Source organism: Nilaparvata lugens, chromosome 11 (genome assembly GCF_014356525.2).
Source record: "Nilaparvata lugens isolate BPH chromosome 11, ASM1435652v1, whole genome shotgun sequence".
Lineage (NCBI taxonomy): Eukaryota > Metazoa > Arthropoda > Insecta > Hemiptera > Delphacidae > Nilaparvata > Nilaparvata lugens.
In genome coordinates, this window is record NC_052514.1 from 12,512,153 (window position 1) to 12,532,906 (window position 20,754).

Consider the following 20,754-nt stretch of genomic DNA (forward strand, 5'->3'; position numbering starts at 1 on the left):
ATACGTAGCCGACATTATGCAAGCACATAATATGCATACATGATTGGGTATATAGGTGAGAGCTGAAAAATGATAATATGTAGAATAAGAAGACTAATCAGAGCAGTGTGGGAAGGACAACAAAGAGTTTGTCAATGAACTCTGTGAGGAGGCTAACCTACAAGTACCACTTGATTTCAATGGAGCCAACTTTCACACACCTCATTTTCTTCCTCTTTTTCTTCTCTCTTCTTCTTCTTCTCTTCTTCTTCTTCATCATCTTCTTATTCTTCTTCTTCTTCTTCTTCTTTTTTTTCTTCTTCTTCTTCTTCTTCTTCTTCTTCTTCTCTTCTTCTTTTTCTCTTCTTCTTCTTCTTCTTCTTCTTCTTCTTCTTCTTCTTCTTCTTCTTCTTCTCCTCTTCTTCTTCTTCATCTTTTCTTTTTTCTTCATCTTTTCCTTCTTCTCCCTTCTGCTTCTTACCAAGCTCATTCACATCATCAATTTAAAAGACAACTCACTTGATTTATTGACAGTCATGTTCCATTCGACGACAACACTGTACAACTTTTCATTCACTTCCAATTTACCCATTCACAACTTTCCATCCTTGTCATCTCCTATACGAGTTTATCCTTTCTATCTTTTTTCACTGTTAATTGCACTGACTGTTCCCAGCGTGGGTGTTTGTTTTCGTCAAGTTGTCTTTAAGCGGTGACAGATTTCAATTCTTGATTGGATGTGATTATCAGACATGTTCAGAGTCCCATTCAAGTTAGTAATCATTAGACCTATTTGAATGATCCTTGAGATTTGATTTATTCAGGTGTATTATTCTTTGATAATCTACAACTCTATCTTCACTAGATGAATGGTTTAAAGTGTAAGCATTTATGTAATAGGGAATGAGCAGGGAGAGGCAACTCATCCTCATGAAGTTAAGTTACATGTAGGTACTCGTTAACTTATTTGAATTGGTGACTATCTAACGATTATATGTAATATCGGGGCACCGAGCTTCGCTCATTATTTTTATTTATTGACTAGCTGGCCCGGCGAACTTCGTACCGCCAAATAATGCATCTCATGACAAAATTTAGCTGGATGCACACCTGAGGAGGCGCGATTAGGCATTCTGCATCCAGGTGCTTCTTGCTTATTGGTTTGAATGGAAGAGCTCACACACTCTGAAGAGGGCATGGCGTGGAAAGGTGTGATAAGGCAATCTCCATGAGATCAACACTTCGTATCACAAAGCCGCGCCTCCTCAGGTGTGCTTAGCCTTAGCTTAATCCAATGCTCTATATTTTCATGAAAATTATCCAACAATCAGTATTTACATTTCAGATCCACAATCACTATCTCAATATGGACCTACTAAGTGCTTAGTTAGTTGTTTGGCAGTTTGTATTTTTAGTTAAAGTTGAATGCAGCTTGCTGGGAATTGAATGGTATATCTCCTTGCTGCTGATTTTCCCGTGCATATTCTTAATACACAGCATTTCGAGTTATGCGACCCAAGTTTGGACGTCGTTCGTACCGCGGCCTTATTAAGGTGCGTACAGATATATGCGCCGCAAACATGAGCAATTCATCTTTTTCCTGTATAGGGCTACTTGTAATATAAATATAAAGAAAATAAAAATCTCAGTACCCTTTTTTAAAATATTTTATCACAACATGTTTCGGTCATTTGATTTGACGGTCAACATCATCAAAAATGACCGAAACATGTTGTGATAAAATATTTTAAAAAAGGGTACTGAGATTTTTATTTTCTTTATATTTATATGAGCAATTCAGCTGATGCCAAGCTTTTTATATCTGTATCTTACCGTTTCTGTAAAAATACAGATATAGTCGGCTGATTAAAAGTGAATTGCTCATGTTCGCGGCGCGTATATCTGTACGCACCTTTAAGAATTAAAATTTTGTGAATCAGTAGAAAGAAAATATGAAAACAGATCTACCGAAGGCTGTTGGATGACGCAATGATTATAACAGCTGATTTTTATTTCTTTGTGTGGCCAGCTCACAAATCTTCTCCCATAAGGATTACATGCAAACTTTGAAGGAGTCCTGAAGTCGGATTATAAATTTGATAGGCCATAAACCTAGTCCTGAACATAACGAACAAAACTAAAAAAATCATCAAATTCGGTGCACACATAAAAAAGTTATTGAATGTCAAAATTTGAGGCTCGATTTTTATTTATATAAACAGAACACATTCTCTAAAATGATCGTGTTTATATTTCACAGCTAGCTATATGTCATCTTATGAATTTCAGGGATGCGATATTTTGATTTTTCACATACTCACTCGCTCACTCACTTTTTTACTATCCACAGCTGTTTCAGCTCAGGATGAATTATCCTTTTAATGTCGTTCAGCGAGTTTTCCCAGGGATGAGACCCTCCCTGGTGCAATCGAATTTTTTCATCATAAACCTACTATGTTCCAAATTTATTGAAAAACGTTAGAGCCATTTTCGAGATCAGTTGAATAGAAATAGCCAGATATAAATATGTATAAATAACCAGATATAAAAAGCAGAAATTGCTCGCTTAATATAATGGGATACAGTGTGGTATTATTCAGGAACCATTTTTTCACAAGAGCTCAATTTGACGAATTATTTTCTTGATTATGAATTTTATTCGACGATTTTTCGAGAGAAATTTAATTCATGAGGATTTTCATTCTATTTTCTATCTCATTTATGAATCATTTTGGAACAATTTCACCCGGTTCCATGAACGACTATTGAAGTTAATACCCATAGAATGATGACATCGCATTGTCATGGGATTCACATGGGAATCCATCTATGTGATGATCGAAAACTTTGAACACTCGAGATTGAGAAGTCCTAGCTTTGCCTAGCATATTATATTATTGTTCCATCTTACTTTGGAACCAAAGACCCTCAAATAAAGATGGAATCCATTGCACTCAGATAACAACCTGTACAAGAAAAACAAACACTTCGCTTGAATGGGCTACTTATAAAAACTTGTAGTAATATTTTTTATTTAAAATATTACAACGACTAGTTTCGATCATAACTTCAATTTGACATTGAATACTACAAGTTTTCATATTGTTCTTATTAAGAAAACAAACCTTTTTACAGAGGCTGCAGTCAATTTGAAATCTCAACAATAAACAAAAGAGTAGAGAAGCCATCACACTTTGAAACCAAAGACCCTCAAATAAAGATGGAATCCATCGCACTCAGACAACAACCTGTACAAGTGAACCAACCTTTGAACAGAGGCAGTGCAGTCAATTTGAAATCTCAACAATAGACCACAGAGTAAAGAAGAGGAAGAGGAAGAGGAAAAGGAAGTGGAAGAGGAACAAGACAGAAGGGTAAACCAGCGGAATAGATTTCTGTTGTTTGTCTTGACGTTTGCCAAAGCTAGGTAAACATCGGTTTGGTTTACCCCGAGATGGACTGGGTTTACCCAATGTGGGCAAATAAAGTTCTCTTCTTCTTTTGTTCCTCTTCTTCTTGTGCTTCCATTTGTTCTTGTTGCTCCTGCTTCTGTTTATTATAACTCTTGTCTTCTAGATTTCCTGTACCCTTGTTCTCCCATTTCGTCTGATTATTTCATCTTTTCTATCCTGTATTTAATTTCCTGTTTTATTGCATGTCTTATTTTGTGATCTTCATCTTCTATATGATTTTTGAATCCCATTTTCTTCGGTCCTCGTATGTTTGTTTACATCCCTCAATCTTCCTATCACATTTTCCTTTTCTCTATAGTCATATTCTAATTTTGATTCTCTGTATTTCAATTCTTACATTTGTCTTTGAAAATTCCCAATTGTTTATCATCAAAACAAATTTTCTGTTGTATCTTTCCTCATCAATCTCCCCCTTCCTCAATTCATCTTTATCTCTTCTAAACCTCCTTTTTCCGTCAGTAGCTATACTGGCTTAAAAATCCTTTTTCTTCGACTTTTCTTTCGTCTCCTCTTTGTCTTTGTCTTCTTATTGATGTTCTTCTTTTTTTCTCCTTCTCCTTTCTCTTCTCCTTCTCTTCTTCTTTTCTTTCCTCTTTCTTCTTGTTTTTTATTTGTGGTTCCTATTGTTCCTCCCCTCCTCCTCTTTCTTCTTCTTCTTCTTCTTCTTCTTCTTCTTCTTCTTCTTCTTCCTCGTTTTCTTATTCTTTTTGTTCTTCTTCTTCTTCTTCTTCTTCTTCTTCTTCTTCTTCTTCTTCTTCTTCTTCCTCGTTTTCTTATTCTTTTTGTTGTTGTTGTTCTTCTTCTTCTTCTTCTTCTTCTTCTTCTTCTTCTTCTTCTTCTTCTTCTTCTTTTCTTCTTTTTCTTCTTCTTCTCGTTTGCCTTCATCACAACATGACAGATGTTCAAGGTATTCCGAATGGCGATCAAACATGGTATACAATCCTGATTGTGGGGGGGTTCATCAACTGTGATAGGGTAAATATTTAATGTCTACAAGTAGAAGATGATGTATTGTTGATCACATGTTTGATGAAACCGTGCTTCTGTAAAGCGAGCGTTTTAAGGGTTGCATTTCTCACTTTTGGGGTGCGCTGAAGATTTCTCTTTACATTTTTGAACTGAATTGAAGGTCTGAGGAGTTATTCTTAATAAGAATAAATATCGGGATTCTTTACAAATTGCGGAATTTTGAACTGAATTTTTGGTCAGTGGTCTATATGAGAGTTTATAAGTTCAAGTTAAAGACTAGAAACATAACCTATTTTTTGGACATGTTATTCATTATCGAAATTTGGGAATGGAATAGTTTTGGGCCAAGCCTGTTGTTGCTTCCCAATCATATTTATATGATTCATGATTGTATCCACGAATAAATGAATAGTACCACTTGTTATTTATTTTTCTTCGGATTAAAATAGTTCATATTTTGTCAATATTGATAGTGCCTATCCAGTGAAGGTCTCTTCTCAGCATCCAAATCATATTTTCTTACTGTCTATTGAATTTAAATTGAACCACATTAGAAAAACTAATAAAAAAACGGGCAACAGATCGATAACGTCACTAAACTATGGTAAGATTAGATAGAATTACATATAATTTCCACTTATTCACACAACCGCAGTAATCTATTCAACTGTTGGAACAACATTTTTTGCGTGCCAACTAAATTTAGCGCTTTCAGAATTCATCACTCATTTTCAGACAAAACTTAGCAATTCGTGAACGTTTTGATATTTTTAAACGTCTAAAGTCGTAACGTCTAAACGTTTAAACGTCTCAGTTTGAAGAGTCTTGAGTTAAAAGAGTATAAAGTTTAAGGGCCGGTTTCCGAGCTCGGGATTCAGCTAAGTTCTAGACTTTAAACAGCTGGAGTCAGAAAATTGGATTTCCGAAACGGGGTCGTAATCGAAGTTTTTATGATAATCTTTATTTCCTCATTTCAATAATTGGAAACGTTTTTCCTTGACGAAATGAAACATTCCTAAATAGCTGAAACTTTACTCTATTTTCTCTGTGTTTTATTTTTTGTTCAATGTTCTAGTTTTTCAAAATTTAATTTAAACGTGAACTACGACTACGCTCCGTTTCGGAAAGCCAATTTTCTGACTCCAGCTGTTTAAAGTCTAGAAATTAGCTAAATCCTGAGCTCGGGAACCGGCCCTTAAACTTTATACTCTTTTAACTCAAGATTCTGCAAACTGAGATGGAGACTTTAGACGTTTAAAACGATCACAAATTGCTAATTTTTGTCTGAAAATGAGTTTGATGAAACCTGAAAGCACTAAATTTAATTGACACGCAAAAAATGTTGTTCCAACAGTTGAATAGATTACTGCGGTTGTGTGAATAAATGGGAATCACACGCAATTCTATATAATCCTACTACAGTTTATTGACGTTATCGATCTCTGGCTTTTTTTATTAGTTTTTCCAATGTGTTTCAATTAAATTCAATAGACAATAGGAAAATATGATTTGTATGCTGAGAAGAGACCTTCACTGGATAGGCACTATCAATATTGACAAAATATTAACTATTTTAATCCGAAGAAAAATGAAGAACTACTATTCTTTTATTCGTGGATAAAATCACAAATCATATAAATATGATTGGGAAGGAACAACAGGCTTGGCCCAAAACTATTCCATTCCCAAATTTCGATAATGAATAACATGTCCAAAAAATAGGTTATGTTTCTACTGTAAAAAGTTCGAGTTCAATTTTCGTCCAAAAATATATATGTGCTGGAAATTTTGAATCATTATTACTTTCTTGGATTAATTTAATAGTTCTTCTCATGGCTTCATTCATCAGTTCAGACAAAATATACATTATTTCGCAAAAAAATACAATTCAGAGATGCAGTTTGAAAATACAACATATTGAAACAAGTAGTTCTATCCTTTAACTGATTCAATAGTTCTATATATTTGTTCATATAGAATATTAAATATTCCAAAAATAAAATACAATATTGAGAAATCGAGTCTCAAAATAGATAATACGATTATCCTATACTAATTAAACGAGCAATTTCTGTTTATATGTTTGTATTTCACCGGATCTCGGAAATGATTCTCACGAAAATCAGAACATAGTGGGTTTATAGTATAAAAATTCGATTGCACTAGGTCACATCCCTGGGAAAACTCGCTGAAGGACATCAAAAGGATAATTATTATTCATCCTTGGAAAAACAGCTGATAATAATTATATCGTCGTATGTTGATGATGAAAGTGAGTGAGCGAGTTCATGTGTGTGGGACTGTGTCAAAATTATGACTCAGCTGTTTGAAGTTTTGTAATCATTCAATCAGGTACTTAGTGCCGGTTGCAAAAGAGTCAGGTTATTTTCAATCCTTATTTTAATTCCAGTAGATCCATCTTTTTGAAATGGTCTTCTCTGATTTGGTTCACGTGAAATTAATTAGGATTATAATTTAACCGGCTTTTGTGCAACCGGGCCTTTGTGAGGGAAATTTTTGCATTCCTCTGGGAATTAATCTCAATTTACTGTGATTAATTTTTTGTTTTGTTACTGTGATTAGATAGAACATTTCTGTATGAACAGAACTATGAATGCTATTATAAGTTTTTCTTTCGTAATACATTTTTATATGCTTTTGTACTTCGAGCGAAGCTCGGTCCCCGATATTTTATTATCAAACAATTATTATTTTGAGTACCTAGTTTATTGTTTCATGAAAACAAGTTATTGTACATTGCCTCACCTTCAGTTATTTGATGAAATAAATAAATTCGTCCACACACTATCACTCTATGAAATTGCCATCTTTCTGCAGACCATTATAATAATTAAATGGCTACATGTGTTTCAAAAGCTCTTTCCAGTAATATTCTAAAATCGGGCAGCTGTAAATCATGGCCCACTAGAGAAGAAAAAGTGAAACATTCTCGACGAAAATCCCCCAAGAGGAGAGAGCAAGTGAGACGGAGATACAACTAATCACTTGAGAAACACGATAAATAAACGGCAAGAAACGTGTGCGAGTTTTCCGAGGCTTTTCCGGGGAGGAAAAATGTTTGCCGGAGTGAAATAGAACAAGAGCTGGTTAGTTATGGGTGTCCTCTTCTAGCAATATGGCAGGATTACTACGATGATATACGCAAAGCCGCCGGCATAAATATCTTTGAGAGCCGCGTGTGTGGGGGGTGTGCGTTGGGGAGTGGGGTTGTGGGGTTGTGTGAGAGTAAAGGAGAGAGGAGTGGGAAGAGAGGAGAGAGAAGGTTCGGGATATGGTTTGGTTTATGCACATCCCTCGGGATAGTGCACGGGAGTCACAGAAATCGCAGGTATTGGGAGACTGGGACACATGACACATAACTGTCTAGGTAGCTTTCCACGTTTCAACATTTAAGATGTTGGAAAAAAGATACAGGAGACTACTGAAGAAAGAGTAGATAATACTTCTCATACATCTCTCACGGCACAGAAGAACCTAAGAAAGGAGTAGGAGATGTTGTGAGAGAAAAAAGGAAGTAAAAAAAGGAAATAGAGAAGGCGGGAAGTGAGAGTTAAGGTGTGAAGATGGAATGAGAAGAAGTGAGAAGGAGAAAAGGAGAACAAGTAGAAGAAGGATGTAGAGCAAATGGAAAAAATCAGATGAAGAGAGAATAAGAGAAGGAAGAGGAGAAGTGGAAGAAGGATGGAAAAAAGTAGGTGTAGACAGGAGGAAGAAAAGTTGGAATTGGAGAAGCAGTGTGATGCAGGTAAATGAGAAAGAATTAAAAGTTTGGTGAGAAGAAAAAGAAGGAGGTTATTCAATGAGCAAAAGAAAATATAACAAAATTAGAAGGAAAAAAGGAGATTGGAAACAAGAAGGATATGGAGAAGAAGGAAAAAAGGAGAATGGGAAAGGAGACAGAAAAGGTGGATAAAGTTGGAAAGGAAGGGTGAGATTAGAAAGAAAGCGTTAATAGGAGAGATAAAATGAGATGATGCAAAGAAATTACAAGAGAACATAATAAAACGGGAAAAGGAGAAGTATGAAAAATTATTCAAGAGAAACAACTAGGAACTCTATAATACAAAAAAGGAATCTAAGAAGAAGAAATAGAGAAATACGCGTAGTAAAGGATGGAATGGAAGGGTAGGATGAGTATAGATAGGAAGAAGATATCGATAAAGAGAGAAAAATAGGAAACTCTGATGTAAGGAGAAGAACATGCATATCGAAAAATGCAAGCCATTGAGAGGGAGTAAAACAAGATGACAGCGAGGAATGAATAACAAGAACCAAAAAAAGACAGCAAGTAAAAGAAAGATAAGACATCTGCACCTTTCAACTTCATACCTGATTCTTCCCCTATACTGTCATCTTTCTCACTTCCCCTTCCTTATTCTCCTTACTCACTACCACTCCCACTCCCTCATTTTCTCTCTCTCTCTTTCTTTCTGTCCCCAACTTTTTCTCTCTCTTCCTACTTCTCCTTCTCTCTCTCTCACACACACACTCTCGCTCTCTCTCTCTGTCTCTGTCCCCAAGTTTTTCTCTCTCTTACCCACCTCTTCCTCTCTTCTTCAAATTTATACAGACATTCTGAAAATGCATGCACCTTGAGTGTGCAAATCGCATCGTATTTCACAGGTCTACCATCTTCCACTTGCACCTCCTCGATCCCCCGGCTTTCCCCCAAATTTACGCACTCTCGCTTTCATGCATTTCTTATGAGTTTGTCATTTTTCTCGGATCCCATGTAACATGCAGCTTGGAGCTTGAGGTAGAGATCAGCCCAGGTAGGATTGGATACACTAGGCTGAACACTGATGGTCTTATTACACAAGATAGTTTTATCATAAACATGAATAGTTTCAAATTCAAATTCAAATTCAAATTCAAATTCAAATTCATTTATTTGCCATAAAATAATACAGATTGATGAAATAAATATTCTAACTCACAAAATGGCACTACCGGCAAAGTTACTTTTGAAATATGGAAAAATAGAATAAAATTATTTCTTTTCTATCGATGATGTTGTGGGGTTGGGAAAGTTGGTACTCTACCACCTAACCACAATGTGCATACAGTATGTGAATATTCCCTATTTTAATTAGAATAATGTGAAATATTTCTTCTATGTTTAGTTTTGAAGCATCTAAATCTGAAATCTACTTTTTGTCATACTTACTCAATTGCAGCTGTTTTCCATGCATTGAATCAAGCCGGTAAACAGCTGTTTGTAGAACAAGAAAACATGTGATTTTCATTACAGCATACTATTATACTATAAAGATATCATATGCTTTCTTTACAGTCGAGTATGTTTCCTAGTTCTATAGTTAATAAATAGTCCTATGGGCTGTATAGGGCTACTTGTAATATAAATATAAAGAAAATAAAAATCTCAGTACCCTTTTTGAAATATTTTATCACATAAAATATGTGATAAAATATTTCAAAAAAAGGGTACTGAGATTTTTATTTTCTTTATATTTATAGTCCTATGTTAATATAATAACTCAAATAATTCAAGAACTCATCTAAGAAGTTTCAAGTTATAAGAACTCATCTGAAATCTCATAACATATGCCTTTAATATTTTATTTGAGCTCGATGGGTGTCTGTTATGAACTAGGCGCTACGGGCTAGGTCATGTTTATAAATACAGTAACTCGAGCATAAGCAGGTAATGGTTTCTGTTACTCAGCAATATTATTCTTTTCCAGATAAATATGACAGAAGATATTGTACGTTACTTGTACGGTAACGTATTTACCGCATTCATATGATAATTCTGCCCTCAACTACGTTTCGGGCAGAAACAATCATACTTATGAGGTAAATTATCGTTACCGGACTTTTGACGTAAAGTACTATTGTGAAAATACTTGAGGGTTGAAAATTTTGTGAATTGAAGAACTACAAGACACAAAGTCCTATTCCGGACTATGTGTTATCTAAATTTGGGAGAGGAATAGCACAAGGTTACCTTATTTTTCCTCTCCCTATCATTATGATAATGTACTTATTGTATAAATGGATGAAGAATATATCCTTAGAAAATTGATAACTATTACATTGATTACTCGTGAAGAATATACAATTATTGAAGTCATTTACTCGAATTAATGAAAAATATTCAATTAGCTTGACTTTCCTTTGCCGATCTACTTATTACAGAGTTGAAATTGAGAATTTAAAAATTCAACTGAATTGTTTAGAATTGAAAGTGCACATGTCAAATTCTTTTAATTGATATTATATTTATGTATAAGTTGACATTTTAAAAATTCTAACTTCATAACATTTAAACATTAAACTTTTAATATTCATCAATAAAATAATACTTACATAAGTGATGGAATTTGCAACAAATGTTTTTTGCATTGATGAGAAATTTATATTCATAGACATGTGCATTTTCAATCCTAAACAATTCAACTATAATACGGATAAAAATTTCTGAACCTTTTAGAATTGAACCAATGTGCAAAAGTGAGCTCAAATAAATCCTTGTGTGATGTTTCGAATTATATTTGGTGATCGACCAATTATATAATCACTTAATTACAATATCAATATTTATTTGTTAATATAAATTGTTACATAGGCTAACTACATTCCAAAATCCTGCAGGGAAATATTCAGTGGGCTACTAGATTTTCTTAGAGCTACAAAAACTTATTTTATAATTGAGTCATTCTAGACTAGATACTTTTCTTAACCGATATACTAGACACTATAGTGGGGTCCACGTTACAATGGCAGTGGATAAAGATAGAAGAATGGTGATGCCGATTATCTGCATTAATTAATTATATTTCTACACTGTCAAAAACATAATTGGCATCGTTGTGGACCTAGAAAAGGATAGTACAACCGGCTTTGTCGAATGATAGACAAGGATAGCAAAACAAAAGTTGATCAAATACTGTCATTATAACGTGGACCTCACTATAGAGGATGAGCTCGCGAGTATCAAGTTGACCATGTAATGTAAAAATTCAGCTGATGTAGGTCTACTAATAGATATTTTCTAAACTGTTATGCTCAAAGACCTTAAAGAGATATAGACCCACAATGCCTATGCCTTCCCAATGATAGCTCTTACTTGAAATTGAAGGCCGCCATTGGGGTATTTTAGCACGAGATATTATATCTATATATTTTTGATACTATAGATTACAAAGGCATTGGTATGTAATAATCTTATAGGTTGCCCCCTCAATGGCCGATTTCAATTCCAAGTACGACACTAGCGCTGCATGTGAGTCTACGCATCTTTAAGGTCTTTAAGGTCTTAAGGTCTGCTCCCTAACCTAACCCAAAATGAAATCAATAATCTCTAGCCTTGAATTACTGATGATCGCCTTCTCATATATTATCATAGTCCCATGGAAATACTTCTGATACAAACATTCATATTCTCATAGCCACATAACACATCAAGCCACCACCATTCTTCTTTCAAGTCAAGCGGTTTGCTCCGAGAGAGAGTCCCTTATGAGATACGCCATCAGACGAGTTATGTGGCATAAACACCCCTAAAAAGAGTGACCAAAGATGCACAATATTTCCAGCAAAGATTGAAAGTGAAATCCCTGTTGCATATATATTTTGTATTATGACCACGACGTTTCTACTGGTTACTACAAACCTAGGGGACCTTGCCAGTATTTGTAGATATTGCGGGAGGAAAGATGGTGAATGCGAGCAAGATGAAGAACAGAAAAGAGGAAGAATCATTAGAAGGAGAAAAGAAGAAGAAGAAGAAGGACAAGAAGGATGCGTGTAGAAGGGTGGAACAAAACGAAGTGTCTTATGGTAAGCGAAGTGAAATGTGAGAACGCATCTGAGATGAATAATAACTTGGGAAAACAAACGCTGAAAAGGATTTGGGGGAAAGAAGATGGGGAGAAAGCGAGAAAGAAAGGATTCTGGGATGCTTTCCATAGCTTTCCATCATTTGGCACACCATGCACCCCCACACACACATCCTTAAGGACATCTCTCCCATCCTTAAGGACATCTTTCCATTGTTCTGTGTGCGACATGCTCCCTGTAAAATATTCATAGTCGGTACTAAATCGCCGGGGGGGTCCTGGTGTACCCCCGAGGGGATACTTTTCCTGCATTTACCGGATAAATAGCCTGTTCAGACAGGATACACAAGGATAAACATGTCCTTTCGAATAATATCCTGTTGTACGTAGCGTAATGACTGAACTTCATCTTGTGCGAGTATCACGTTTAGATGTTGACAGATGCTCATTTTGTAGGAATTATTTTGTGTGGGGAAGATTCAGTATCAAGATCCTTGCGTTCTTCATCTATTTGCATTTTATATTTCTAGAGTTGGAATCAATAAAAACAATATCAAAACTTGTAGCACCCTTTATTAAAAACCTTAAAATATTTTTCAGAGTCTTCAAATATTTCAAAGTTTTTATTAAAGGGTACTACAAGTTTTTATATTGTTTTTATAAATTTGAACAAAAGTTGCCGATCTAAGTGGAGTAATTCGAGAGTTGGTTCTGTGACGCATTTGATTGTCCAGTATGACTCAAAAGTGAAACTCATCATTGAATTAAATGTTCATGAGTAGTCATCACAGCCAATTTATTGGAAAATCTAGGGAATAGTTTCGAATTAATGTAATATTGCCAATCTGTCTGGAATATTGCACTGTCATCCTGTTTAGGCCGGAAGGAGTCGCGATAGTCATTGGCTGAATTGGCCAAATTGTAGTCAGAGAGGTCGAGCTCTTGTGGTCTCACAAGTTTAAGCAATATCTAGCTTTTTTCACTTATGAAAGAAACTTCACTTTTAAAAAGTCAGGTTCTACAAAATTAGGTCTGATGATGACCCACACCAGTTCCAAACGATCGTCAACACCAATAGTAAGTGCATTTTTATATCATAAGTGTTTTTAAAACTCAAAGCTACTAGATATTGAAATAAGCTATATACATTATTTATGTATAATCCATATGTATTATTTATCATTCGACTATACAGCTATCATTCAACTATTATTCATGTATAAACTTTACAGCAGCAGAGTTTAGGGTTCATGTTATCTACATACTGAGCTTGATCTACAAATCGGTTGTCTGTTAACTTTTTTCTGAATTAGGTTTTTGTTGTCAAGAATCAGAATACTTCAAGTATAAATGGGATATTATCAAAGACTGAAGTTCTTATGTTTACACATAGAGTAAGGATACTATTGATTCGTTCATCTCTGGTTTACCGAACCATATCCTCCTCAAATTTGACTACCTCATTGGGAATAGTCCTCTCGGCAGTAAGATTATTGCGCCCGTAAAATGGGCGAAGCTCTTGTAACATTAGATGCTCAAAGCAATTTTATTTTGATAAAGCCATTCCATCATTTGCACTACTTGTCCTTTGACGCTATAACTCTCCATGGTATTTCGGCGAGATATACGATGCTGATCAGATGAGAACCAATTTGAAAGTTGTGTAATGATTGGATAAATAATTTGACACTTGCAGCATCAATTGTACAGCCACAATCAGCTGTAATAGTAAGGAAATCACTCACAACACTAAATACTCTATCAACACTGAGATGAACTCTCTATGCGAGATGGTATTGAAAACATAATTTTCTTAATCGATATTTCATTTAGGATTTCTCCTAGACATTTTAAATTGATAAATTATTTATTAATTCTTGAGAAAACAGGTCAATGTAACTTATTGAGCGCGAGGTCTACTGTTCACAGAACTACTATAATGATTCTAATGATTATTCAAGATTTTTATTGATTTTTTAAACAAGCATTTGCTATGGTCTAACCCCTGCCCAATCGGAAATTACTAATTGAACAGTAAGCCCTGGCCCTCTTTGATAGAACAAAGAGAATTCTAAAATGTAATTTATTACTGTAACTGAATGAATTGAGATTTTACCGTGTTTAAATTGATTTTTAAGATCTGAACACTTGCAGTCAGTAATAAAAGTAAATTTTATTGATGGTTCTCGAGTTCGGTCTTCAAGGTTTTATGACTCATAAGTGGAGCTTTAACAATGTGACTCATCTTCATCCTCATCATCTTTCCTTTTCCGTTAATCGTTCGTTCTTTCTCGCTCCCTCCCACTGAAATTGAAGTGAACCTGAACGGAAGTTATATATTTCACACACTTCATTGCCGACGTGAAATTGAGCCAACGAAAAACAGTGTAAATGCTTTCCAATATTCACCACCCTTTTAGTGCAGCTCCATTAAAGTTTGCAACAAACTTATCAGCATATTCGTAAGAGGAACAGTAAGAGGAAAAGGATAGAGAAGAAGCAAGGGATAGGAAGAGAGAATAGTGCAAGAGAGGTGGAGATAGAAGGAATAGTAGGAGAGAGGAGGAAATAAGAAGATAGTGAGAGAAAGGAGTAGAGAGGAGAGAGTGAGGGAGTAATGAGAATGAAAAGAGTACCCAACACAAGAGAGATAGAGAAAGGAAGATGGTAGGAGAAAGGAGAAAATAAGATGATTGTAGGAGAAAGAAGGAGAGAGACATAGAACCCAATCAAGTGTAAAGTTAGCGGCACAGGTGTTTAGTTGAGAGGGGGGTAAAAAAGGGTGTTTTGACGAGGAAGGGGGTAAGCGTCTCGGCGCCTTATGACGTCACACCTCGTTTCTTGTTCAACAAAGTCCTTGCAAGCATCATCAAGCACCAGGCCCCAAAACTTAGCCACTGATAGAATATTAAGTGCCAACTTGAAAACTTCTTCGTCTGCATCATATTTCACGTCTGATGCTTTGAAAAATGGTTTGGAAGGTTTCACTTTTCGAAGGGTTTCACATTGAGTGAGGTCCTATGATACTCAAGTTTTGTCTGTAGTTTTGAGAAGAATTCAATTTGGATAATACAATACAATAATAAACTGATGAATTACAACAATTACCGTATCAAAAATGAACAATACAATAAGCTATACTCTATATAGGCCTACAATTAGCATAATATTAAGCTATTTAATTTTTCAACTCAAAATTACTTCACTTGGTATCAAAGTCAGTATTCTTCTACATACCGTTCCTATAAAACTTGTAGCGAGCACAAATTCATTTATTCTTTATTCGTTTACTAGCCGTCAGGCTCGCTTCGCTCGCCATATCCGTCTAGCCAGGGGGCTCCACCCCCTGGACCCCCGACTGGATCGTCCAGGCATGAGATCGGCGGGCTCGCTTCGCTCGCCTGCATTTTTCATTTGAGCATGATTCATTCCATCAGAAAGTCAAAGTACTGAGAAAACGCAGAAAAGCTGAGAAAAACGCTGATTTTGGGCGTATCTTTGATGAAATATTAAAGTCACCTCATCACAACATTTTTAGACCCTACCTAAATCTCTGTCTAAAATTTGGAAATTTTCTGTGAATTACTTGATGAAAAAGTAAAAGTAAAAATTACTTGATGAAAAAACTGAGAAAACGCTAATTTTGGGCGTATCTTTGGCGTTATTTCAAATTCCTTCCAACACAACATTATTACACACTAGCTTAGCTTTGTACTAAATTTGAACAATTTCTGTTCATTTGTTCTCGATAAATCTGAGAAAAAGCAAAAAAATGTTGGAAAAACGCTAATTTTGGGCGTATCTTTGACGTTATTGCAAATTCCTTCTAACACAAAATTATTACACCCTAGCTGAGCTTCTGTACTAAATTTGAACATTTTCTGTTCATTTGTTTTCGATAAAGCTGAGAAAGCGCTGGAAAAATGGAGATTTTGGGCGTATCTTTGGAAATTTTTCCAAATCCGTTCTTAGTGCGCCTCTAAAGGGCCAACTGAACATACCTACAAAATTTGAACATTTTTGGTCCGGTAGATATTTAGTTCTGCGAGTGAGTGAGTCAGTCAGTCAGTCAGTGAGTGAGTGCCATTTCGCTTTTATATATATATAGATACAATAAGTGCATTATAAAAATGATAGGGAGATGAGAAATAATAAAGAGAGATAACACATAGTCTGAAACAGGTTAAGTCTTGTAGTTCTTCAATTCACAAAGTTTTCAGTTCTCAAGTATTATCACAAATTTAAACCATACTTTTAATAACTGTTCAAACACTCACTTCATATCCGAGAAAACCTGCACAGCTCATAAAATAATCAGTGGAGGAAAATTGGAAGCTCCAGCCTTTGAAAAGTCCGGCTCAATACATTTTCAATCTAAAGCGTCAATATAATATATATACAGATATATGAGAGGTGCCAGTAGAGTTTACATTGAATTAAGTTTCGCCAGAGAAAACAGTGGAAAGCGGAAGTGGAGAAAAAGCGGAAGTATGGATGAAACTGAGCCGTTAATTTCCGGTCCAAACTGTTTATTTGACGGGTTTGGGGGTGGAGAGGGGTTTATTCTATAGGGAGGGGGTGGGTCTGGTGAAGTTCAATTTTGATAAGTTCAGAAATCGGTTTCCCGGCTGGTAGCTGGTAGCGAGTAGGAGTGGGATGAAAACGAAACAAGATGGATAGAGAAAGAGAAAGATTGGTGGGGAGAAGAAAAATTGAGAATAGAGGAAGAGAGTAAAGGAGAGATGTTGAGTGAGAAACGTGGAAATGCAAGAGAAAGAAGATTGGAAAGAGGTGAGCTGATGTGAAGATTGAAGAGAGATAAGTAGTGAGATGAAAAATGGAGTGAGATGAAAATGGAAAGAGATGGAAATAGAGAGTGGAAGTAAAGGGGAAATATAGAGTAGGAAAAATTGAAATGCAAGAGAAAGAAGTTGAAAAAGAGGTAAGTTGATGTGGAGATTGGAGAGAGATGGGTAAGAAAACTAAATATAAATTACGATGGATATAGAGTGATGAAGAAGGAGATAAAAAATGAAGAGGAAATACAATAGAAAAAGACTAAAAATTAGTGAAAATAGTGAAATTTTTAAAATAGTGAAAATGTGGAAAAATGAAGAAGAAATATAGAGAAAATATGAAAGAAATTTGATGAAGTTGCTGAATTGAAATAAGTGAGAATGAGAGAGGCGTGAAAAACAAACCAGTAAAAGGACAGAACGAGAGCAGTGATAACTGAAAAAATTATAAATATTTCAGATTATTAAGTATTAATTACCTAATAATTTAATAAGGTGTTAATAATAATGATATGGGAAGAAGAGAGACAATCTTTGGAACTCAGAGAATAATATTGGAGAGCTTAATATATATTGTAGAGAATGTGCCGGAATTAATAAAGAAGGTAATAAAGAGGGTAAAAGGATTATAAGAAAGAAAATACAGCTAATTTTTCATTTTATATCTTTCTCATGATAAAACACTCTACTTGCAAATTATATTCTTTATAATGATTTTTTTATATTCTTTCCCATGATGTATTATCTTTTCTTCGGTTGATGATGATGATGATGAAATAGGAGAAGGAGAGATTGTTGGAGAGGAGGTGATGAGCAAAAAGAGGAGGAGGAGAAGATGGATGAGGAAGAGAAGAGATGAATGAGGAAAAAGAGATGGATGAGGAAGAGGGGTAGGATAGGATTGTAGAGAGGAAAAGGAGGGTATGAAACGGACAAAATTAAATGACGGGTAAAGAACTGAACGGACAATATTTGCATGGTAGGAGCGCTGTAATACAGAATTGAAAACGATATTTCAGGCATGCCAGTCTGGTACACAGATTGTTTCACAATCGATACGCGATTTGCACCGAATTTATTATATTGCGAGCAAGGCATGTTGCATGCTCTGATTTCGTGATCTTGCTTACTCCACTGCAGCAAACAAACCATCTAGTTCACTTGCGAATCTGTTCGCGAATTTATATTGAAAATTCCAAAAGGCTGGAACTTTTTCACTTTCTAGAAACTTCCTTAACAATCGAGAAACTCCTGTTATTCCTGTAGAAAATCATGAAATCAGGGAATACCCTTGCATTAATTCCGGAAAGCCTACTTAGAGTCCATTTATCAAGATAGAATAATCAATTTATTCATTTATTTATCCATAAAATAATACATTGATGAGACTTATGATGGTATGTTACATGGTATGTAACACATACTTAACAATCGAGAAACTCCTGTTATTCCTGTAGAAAATCATGAAATCAGGGAAGACCCTTGCATTAATTCCGGAAAGCCTACTTAGAGTCCATTTATCAAGATAGAATAATCAATTTATTCATTTATTTATCCATAAAATAATACATTGATGAGACTTATGATGGTATGTTACATGGTATGTAACACATACCATGAAAAATCATGAAATGAGGGAAGACCCTTGCATTAATTCCGGAAAGCCAACTTAGAGTCCATTTATCAAGATAGAATAATCAATTTATTCATTTATAAAGCTGATAATTTAGTGATTACTGGAAAGATTTGAACAAGTAAGTTGATGATACTTCCAACGCTGTGCTACAATGTTTCTACTTTAGTTCAATTATTCTGAAATTGTCTATAGTCTATTATTGTCTATGGTCTATTATAGTCAAATAAATCATTGCTGTCTTGCTGATAGTCCTTGAACCTATATAATTTCAATTGGAAGAATTAGATCATCTTTATGAACTAATGAGTGTGAAGAACTTTGTTTGGACTACAGAAGCCAACACAGCCTGAAATTTTAAACATATATTACACTTTATGTAGAGAGTAATCACATTGTTTCCAGTGATATAATTTTTGGCTCTGTAAACGAATAAATTGATAAAAAATTAATATTTCCGATACCTTAAGGACCTTATTGTAGTTGTTGAGTTCTATCCTGTGAAAATAATACTGCCCTGGAATTGAGCGAATAAATCATTTTGAATGCTACATGGAACAAAACAATTTATTTTTGATACTAAACTCGGTTATTAGAGAGAATAAAACAACGATAATGATATTTTTTAATGTGGATGACATTGTTTGTATACCGAATTTCATAGTTGAAGTTAAGTTCCCTCTTGAGTTGAAACACACAAAAAATCAATATCAGAGTAAGAATTTAGTTATTTTTTTATTTGGTATTCACAAACACTGAAACTGGAAGAGAGAGGCCACAATAATAAACTCCGATTTATGAACGGCAATTAAACTTCAACAGTGTCCTCACTTTAAAAGACTTCTTCATCCCAAAAGTGTTTCCAGTCGTGACTTCATTTGGTCATAACTTCATTCACTCAGAGCTTTATTCGCATTTTATCTGCAGAAGACTTTTCATTCTTTTTTCTGTTGTTCTTTTCCTTCTTCTTCTTCTTCTTCTTCTTCTTCTTCTTCTTCATCATCACTCTTATCCTCCTTCTCCTCCATCTCGTCCTTTTTCTCCTTTTTTCCACTTATCATACTACTCTCTCGTTCTTCTCGTTCACCTTTTTCTTCTCCTCCTTCTCGTTCTCCTCCTCTTTCTTCTACTCCTCCACACCATTTTCCGGTTTTTTTCTCCAACATTCTTCATCCCCGTACACACTCCACCTGAACATTTTGCTTTTCTATTAAACTCTTCCGACTTCTTCCTTTCCTCATCTCCTATTCATTTATTTATCATCTTGCACACCTTATCATCCTCATCCTTTTCCTGCTTCTCCTCCTCCTCGCCATCTTTCTCCTCCTCCACCCCCTTCTCATCATTGTTCTCCTCTTCCTCCTCCTCCTTCTCCTCCTCCTCCTCTTCCTCCTCCTCCTCCTCCTCCTCATCCTCCTTGTCTTTATTCTCCTCTCTTCTCATTTATCATCCTTCTCTTCCTCTTATCATCTTTTTCCACATACACCTCTCTTTTCTCCAACATTCTCGTCTTTTCATCGTCCATACCTAATCATCGTCATCCTCCTCCTCCTCCTACTTCTCTTCCTCCTCCTCCTCCTCCTCCTACTTCTCCTCCTCCCCCACCACCATCCCCCTAAACTTCATTCAATCTTTACCCAAAACTTAGTAAACATCTTATGCGAGATCCTCCTTTCGACTACACTATATACGGTTTACGACAGGAGAAATAATAACCTCAATTCAAAGGCAAGGCAAACTTTTTATTTGGTGTGTTATTCTCGGTTGTCTCCATTGTATTTCGAAGTCGTTATGATAGATAGGCCAGGCAGCTTTGCTGTTTTCTCAAGTCTCGCATCTCCCGTTCTGATGATTTTTCATCGCGCGGATTTCATCTCGTCGCGTCGAAATTGCTGATGCCGCGCGTTTTTCGCTGCGTAAATCATTGCGGATTTCGCTGAATTTATTCAGCGCCGAAATCATTGCCACTTGAGCTTCCACTTTTTCTTGCCGCGTTATGAAATGCCTGGATCTGCATAGCATTGCATTCCCTCGGAGGCTCTAATGAATTTCTGCCCGAAATCCCTGGTTTATGGGGATGC